Raw genomic sequence first — 6000 nt, 5'->3', positions numbered from 1 at the left:
AGTTTGAGATCACGATGCAAGGGGTTAGAATTAGTTTACCTCATAGGATGAGAGGCCTGGGCATCTGTGAGCACCTTGGAGTAGCACTCCTGCCTCAGTGGATTGAAAGGAGTCATCTGAGGTGGTTCGGGCATCTGATCAAGAACATCCACTGGGACCAAACCCTTAGGGCAGAAAAGCTGGAGGGATTATATGTCTCAGGAACTTCCAGGAGGAGTGAGTGTATGCAGGGGGGGGGGGATGCATACCAGGTTTTGGGTAAGCATCTTGGCTCACCCAGACATGTAGTTTTGTCCCTGGTGCCACATTCTCCCATCGTCCTTTTGTCACCAACTATGATATATCAACCTCTCAAAAATGCAATTTGCAGGGAATGTCATCACATATACAACTTTCTGTCAACACATATTCAAAATATTTTCCTAAATATATCAAAATATATGTAACCTACTTTTGCAGTATGTTTGTGCCTGTGTCTTGTCTGATTCAGTGACTCAGCTTGTGTGCTTGGGTGAGTCACTGGGACCTGCAGGGAATGGACAGCCAGTAGAGGAGTTATCTAAGGCACGCAACCATGGGCCTCCAGCCCCGTGGGGAGAGAGAGATCCAGTTTTTCTCGACTAGACAGGTCTGACGCTGGAGCGACATCGCCTTGGGGAGCCCGGGCAGGGGCCGGTCACGTGGAGAGAGGTAGTGTCAAGGGCAGCGTGGTCGGGAAGTGTGCTCCACCAGTTGTAAAATGCATGCGCACACATTTAGGTGTATTTATTCATTCGGGAGGATGTGCGTACACGCCAACAACACTCGAAATGTACAAATACACCTACTGCACATGGACAAAATAATTTGTCTCACTTGAGGGTTCGTTTTTTCATTTTTAGCCACTTGAATGTGACAATCCACTAAGCCCTTTTGAAAAACATAAATATTTACTGCATACAGTATCCATCCATCCATTTTCTACAGCTTATCCTGTATTCAGGGTCGCGGGGGGGCTGGAGCCGATCCCAGCTGTCATTGGGCGAAGGCAGGGTTCACCCTGGACAGGTAACCAGTCTATCACAGGGAGACATGTAGAAACAGACAACCATTCACACCTACGGGACATTTAGAGTCATCAATGAACCTATCCCCATCCTGCATGTCTTTGGACTGTGGGAGGAACCCGGAGAACCCACACGTACATGGGGAGAACATGCAAACTCCACACAGAAGGAACCCGGGGCCGACCCGGGAATCAAACCCGGGACCCTCTCGCTGTGAGGCGAGAGTGCTACCCACTACACCACCATGCAGCCCTTGCATACAGTATGTCTACATTATAGTATACAGAAAATAAGCACAACATTCAAATCTACCTCAATGTCAAAATGGATGACTCAACATCTGAAGTTGTTGCTCTTCTATGAAGTCTAACTGTTTAATCTCATCATGGGACATCATTTTAGTATTTTAGTATTGGAAAAAAAGGTGCAATCCACCAGCTCTCGTAAGGCGATAATTAAGATTTTTATTGCTTCAACAATTGGCTTTGTAACTGGCGACTTGTGAACCGATCCAGTCGTACATGTCGTCTCTCAACTCCAACTCCAGTCTCGCACCGGGCGTTGCAAATCGGACAGTAAACAATGAGCAGCGTAAAAATGCTCCTTGCCCCCCAGAGGCTTATCCAGCATCCGTCCGATAGCCGATGGGTTCCGAGATTACCAGTTGACAAGCCTGGAGCTAAAACCTCATTCGTTCATATTCTGGGAGCTTGAAAACTGTTAAGCTGTTTCTAAAATAACTTTATCACCAAAACGTCGGCGTCCCCCACTATTTGATAAATGTCTGATGAAGTGAAACTGAAAACACACTAAAAGTCAGACAGATCAGCTCATCTACTGATAGATTAGAAAAGACAGCTGCCGAAGGTACTGTAAAACAAACGGCAGACTGTGGGTGTGTGTGTGTGTGTGTGTGTGCGCGCTTTGTTGATGTGTATGTGGCGGAGTATAAACATATCTTTCATGCCCCTCCTGTCACATCATATTTCAGTCCTACAACATGACAGTGTTTATATTCACATATGCTCAAAGGCTTATTTTGCGTTTTTGAGGGCCTCCATATGATTTTGTCATCGCGCGTGCAGATGGTGTGAGTGTGTGCAGTATTTATCTGACTTTGTCTGAATTAGTGCTCATACGTTTGCCACTGGATAGCAGCTAGAAAAGAAAGATGACTGAAAACACATCGGAAGTAATATAACCTTAAGGGCTACATTGTGTGTTATGGTTAATTCATGTGTTCATCGCTCTGATACTCCAGTGCTCTCCATCATCAAGTCTTTAGTACTTTATGGGTATGAGTGGAATATGTGATACCGTTATCTGTTTTGCAGTGGGAAACATGTTGCACATGTTTTAGTGGATCTCTGCGGATCTCTGCACATTACACCAGAGGAAACGGAACAACCCTAGTGGTCTAGTCTTGTATATTGGACGGTTTGGAGTAACCCTGGATTGCATCAAAAGACATTTTTTCTTTTAAAGTTATGGAAGGATGAAGGTTAATACAATCATTGTTGGTATTGGATAAAAATTATGAGGTAAAGAACTTATTTCTAGGGATCGTGGGTTGAAAAAGCACAAAGATAAGACAAGAGGACATTGATCATTCTTACTCCCTATACAGTAGTCACTATATATGTGTTCACAGTTCTGTAGTTCAGTCCTTTTTACTGATTTAAAGATAGTGTTTTTTTTATGGATTTGTAATGTTCAAGGACAGATCATCCAAGCATCCCATATTCTGTAAATTGGCTGTACAGTCTGGGACAAAAGTGTTCCTTATTGTATCGGCGAACAGACCTCTTATCACCATCCTGTGTGTGTGTGTGTGTGTGTGTGTGTGTGTGTGTGTGTGTGTGTGTGTGTGTGTGTGTGTGTGTGTTTATCTTAAACCAAACAGGCCAGGTAATGTATTGGCTCGATTTATCAGGAGTGACGGCACTCCTCCCATGCACCACCATGCAAAGGACCTGGGTCTCATGTTTCACTTAGTGTTACTGTATTACTCATTAATATCAACAAGGCATAAATAGTAATATGAGGATGCCTTCAAGGCCAGAGAATCTGCAGCAGGTGAAATGAAGCAACAGAGCAGGTGGCTGACCCTCAGGGAGACTGGGAGCCAACGCATCTCTGCTGCAAGTAAGCCGTGAATAATTTGAAATCACAGCAAAAAAACTCTTAAATCTTATAGCCATAAAACATATTTTTTATGAAGCGATGAAAAGAATACTGTCTTAATAAGAAACTTGTATAGGCTGTTTTTATCATCATCAGTCAGCCTGTTCTCTTATCTGCAGAGCAACCCAAAGAAACAGAGTGTTCTAATTTCACAGATTTAGTCACAGTGATGAATTCAGTCACTGTGAGAGATCTGAGATTTAAATATATCCATACCTGCTGCTTTCTCTCTCTGCAGGGCCAGCATGCTAAAAAAGGAACAGACAAGATGCACAGGAACCATATTGCTGTGAGGGCTGGGAGGAAAGTGGAAAGTTTTATTTGAGAAAAAAAAAAAGGGTTTATTCATAAGACTTATTCAATTTATTGGTATGACATTATGTTTCTGTAATTATAAAGTCTTGTACTGTCATTTAACTAAATGGGTGATTTCCTTCAGCACAGAACCCTTTTGCTCCAAATTAAATTCTAACTAATACTGACTAAACTGATACTTTAAAGAGATTTTCAAATCATAAGGGTCAGGATTTTACTTACTACATAATTTACATTGTGTGACTAGTCTTCTAAATGAAAGCATTTAACTAATTTCCGTTGGCTGCTGACAACTGTCAAAGAACAAGGAAATGTAATCAGCTATATAGCCCATAAATGTCCCAAAAGGGAGGTCAACAACAACAAGCAATTGAATCATTAATCTCTTAACTTCCAGACAAAAATACCAATTGGAATTCAGTTGGATGCATAAGAAATCACAATTCTATATTTTCCTCAAATCCTGCAGCATTTGTCAGTTGACATCTAAATTGAGATTTGCATTCTATGTTGTTGTCCGGACAGGAATTGGCTGCATGTAAGAAATCCAACCTGCCACTTAGTTGCTGCTATCACTGTGATATAAATACACATGTATACTGTGAGATCCTATTTGAAGTTTGCCAACGATTCACGTAAATGTTATAATCTGAAATAACGTTTCCCTGCTCTCTCTGTTTTCCAGGGTCGAGACAACACCTTGAGCCACCTCTTTTTGATGGCGAAAACACAAGTATATATATATATATATATATATATATATATATATATATATGTACTATATACACTGTATATAGTACGGAAATGTGCCGTGCTGTGTGCTAAAGAATATATTGAATGCAAAGAGTAGTTCTACATGCTGTACATTGGTTGCATTCCAACTTTACTATTTGGGAAGAGGTGTATGGGCTTATTACTGCTGGCAAAAGTGTAATGCACAAAGTTGCGCCTTTGTGGGATGAGAAGAGCGATGAAGGTGATAACTTTCGAGGGTGTGGGAGTTGAGTATTCTGCTAAGGATGCAAGACGGTGCTCGTTCCAACCTTTGTTTGTGCCTTCCGGTTGCCAAGCCCCCCCCCTTTCCAACAGATCTACAAACTGGTCGAACACATGGCATCCTGCCTCCTGTTGGTGGTAGAGAAAGACTTAGTAACCAGGCACCATGATGTGTAACATCTCTTATCAATCAAACTCATACTTGTATATTTCTAAAGATTCAGGAAGGTCAGATTAAAATCAAGGTGCGACTTTACTGAAAGACTACAGGAAGCCTCTTGTGCAGCTCCGAGCATCAAGGGTCATTGAATTTAAGTTGCCCATAAAGCCTCTGGTTTATGGTATGTTAACGTCCCAGTCAATGTACCTTGACTACAAAAAATATATTGCTCAAAGATGTTGTTACGGCCGTCACCAAAGTCCAGTCTCTCCTTGGGTTGTGTAATGTTTTGTCAGTCAAGCAGGGAGCAACGTCAGGACTCGGGTGCTCCCCCTCCCCCACCTCGTGACCGGCCTCTGGAGGATCCGGATGGGGGCAGCAGCAGAAGCCACTCTCCAATCAGAAGACGTAATTTGTGGGAGAAGACTACAAAGGGGCCAAATTGTTTTTTTAGTCTTGGCGGCTGGGATTCCCATTGAACAGCTTGCCAACGTGTCTCTCATTGTGTGTTTACGAGGCACTAGGGTTACGTGTAGGAACTGGGCCAGGTTAGCAATTATTCGAGTACTGACCACAAACACTTAGCTTTTTCATTGTTAGCCCCATGGTGCAGGAGTGCTGGGTTTTTGGTTGTGCTCTGTTTCGTTTGGAATTGACAGGGAAGGTTAATTCATTGTGTGTCTAGTAGCCCACCGTTTGCCGGCCCTCTTTTGGTTATTCATTTTCTTTGAGTTAACCAGCACTCGTAGGCCCTTTTTTCTTTTGGAGTTGCCTCTATCGTTGTATTTTGTTGTTGTTCCATTTTTCCGTTGCTTATTAAACAACTTTAAGTTACCAAAAACATCTGGTGTATGTTACGTCTCTTCCCCTTTTACGAGCTGGGTCGTCACAGATGTCATACTGTGTTAAATCTGCACTGTTACTTTGAAAAGAAGAGCAAGTAAGACTTTTTTATATCAGCCAGATCTTTGTTCAGCAAATGGTGAATTAAGATGCCTATGGTAATTCTTGTTCTCAAAAAAAATCTGAATCACCAGAGGCTTAATTAGTGGCTAGACTTTTCAAACCTTAAAACACAGCAGTCAATTACATTTTCAATTTTATTTATATAGCCCAGAATCACAAATCACAAATTTGCCTCAAAGGGCTTAACAAGCTGTCGATTCAACTGTCCCGGGACTCGCCGTTGGATAAAGAAAAACGTACAAAATCCCTTTTAATATTGTTTGAATTGTTTGAAATAACTTAACCTGAACCATATGTTTATAAATGAAAATAATTGCACACATTTATCCCTAC

Source organism: Eutrigla gurnardus (assembly GCF_963514095.1).
Source record: "Eutrigla gurnardus genome assembly, chromosome: 15".
NCBI lineage: Eukaryota > Metazoa > Chordata > Actinopteri > Perciformes > Triglidae > Eutrigla > Eutrigla gurnardus.
This window is presented reverse-complemented; position numbering follows the sequence as displayed.